General features: G+C 47.5%; 1 pseudogene; it reads left to right on the forward strand.

Moving 5' to 3' along the window:
• The first annotated feature begins 570 nt into the window (after window positions 1–570).
• LOC118586998 lies at window positions 571–1,347 on the forward strand (annotated as a pseudogene).
• Window positions 1,348–1,674: the final 327 nt, after the last annotated feature.

The following is a 1,674-nucleotide window of genomic DNA, read 5'->3' on the forward strand; positions in this document are numbered from 1 at the left end:
ACTGAAGCTCTTTTCAGCTAGGTCTTTTTTGGCTGAGGACTCAGAAACATTCAGTCAGAGGATTGGTGGAGTTGGTAATATGAGACGTGGCAGTGGCTTGTTCCTTTGTCTCTCTGATCTTTCAGCATTTACCCCAATATCTGGCTCTGGGGTTTTATTAAGACCAATTAGAATTCATGCAACACCTGGCGTCCAACTTTTGGGGCATGGATTCACAAAAAAGCCACTTGCTTGCCACCCACTGGCACAGGCCAGAGCTTCATGTGGCTGTAATCCAACTTCTTGGGATTTCGTTTTGGACACCAAGTGTGAGTTGGTGGTGCCACCATGCGGTGCCAGCCATGGTGGCACAGAATAAAGGCAGAAGAGCAAGATTGGCAGTCTAGATACCCAAACCCACTAACTCTAGATACCCAATGTGTGAGCTTTGCATCATACCATTTATGCATCTAACCCAACCTCCCAGCTAGATAGCCCTAGCGACCCCGACCTCCCCATCTCTGTCAGTTCAGGTTTGCCTAGCCCCCGGCCCACCGTGATGCCAGCCCTAGCATCTATCTCCATTTGAAGATGGCTGCACAGTCAGTGCAAAAAGTTGTGCTAAAACGCACCACCAAGATGTCTCTAAATGAGTGCTTTACTAATATGCTGAAGAACAAACGGCCTATGCCAGTGAATATTTGGGGCTTCGATGCGGCGGCGGCGGCAGCAGCAGCTCGCCAGTGCCAGAAACAGAAGACTGGCCCAGCAGATGCAGAATAGACCCTCTGTCCAGACAGCGTTAAAACTTAAGCAGATGACTCCCCATGGGAGACCTCGGTTTGGGGGATGTGGGGATGCAGGATGGCTTGGGAAAGAAAGCTGGGGGTTGGGAGGAAGGAGGGGGAATCTGTGAATAGTATGTGGAATGAGTAGAAAATTTCTTAATAAAGAAAAATGAAAAAAAAAAAAAACCTTAAGCAGAGCTTAAAGCAGCACCTGGGTAACAGTAACATCCATGCACATTTTGGCTGACCCATATGTTCCCTGGCCAGTGGAGCAATTGGAGGAAGAGGCCTACCCATAATCCAAAGAGACTTGTCCTGAGGTGGACTATGTGGGGAATGTGCCACCAGAACCCTGCTTAGAGGCGGGATGTCACTCCAAGGTCAGGATATGATAGGTTGGGGAAGAGGGTGTTTTGGAGGCCAAGGGCATGGCCAAAGGAGAGGTACCCTCACTCACCCTGTATTGACAAAGGAGCAGCTGGACAACCAATTGGATGCACACATGTCGAAAACTAAAGGACACCTGGATGCTGAGTTGGATGCATACATGGCACAGGCACATCCTGAAACCAATGGTTGAAGCCTGCCTACTTGCCCACTTATTAGACTCTTGTTAAAGTTACCACCACATCTAAAACAAACAAACAAACAAACAAAAACAACAAAAGTCCCCGAGAAAACATGAAAAGAAACCCAATTGATGTTGGAAGGACCTATCACAGTAGGCTATGGCACATTAATCTGTTCTGCCTACTTTTGGATACAGTGTGAGGAGAACATTTTTCCAGCCTCTGCCTCACCTGTCATATATTCTGACATTTTAATACTTCCTTTGTTCACCTTTATGATCCCAGAAAGAGTTCCCAGGAGGGAGCCAGGACTAAGGTGTGGTCTTTGAGATAGAGTT

Source organism: Onychomys torridus, chromosome 7 (assembly GCF_903995425.1).
Source record: "Onychomys torridus chromosome 7, mOncTor1.1, whole genome shotgun sequence".
Taxonomy (NCBI): Eukaryota; Metazoa; Chordata; class Mammalia; order Rodentia; family Cricetidae; genus Onychomys; species Onychomys torridus.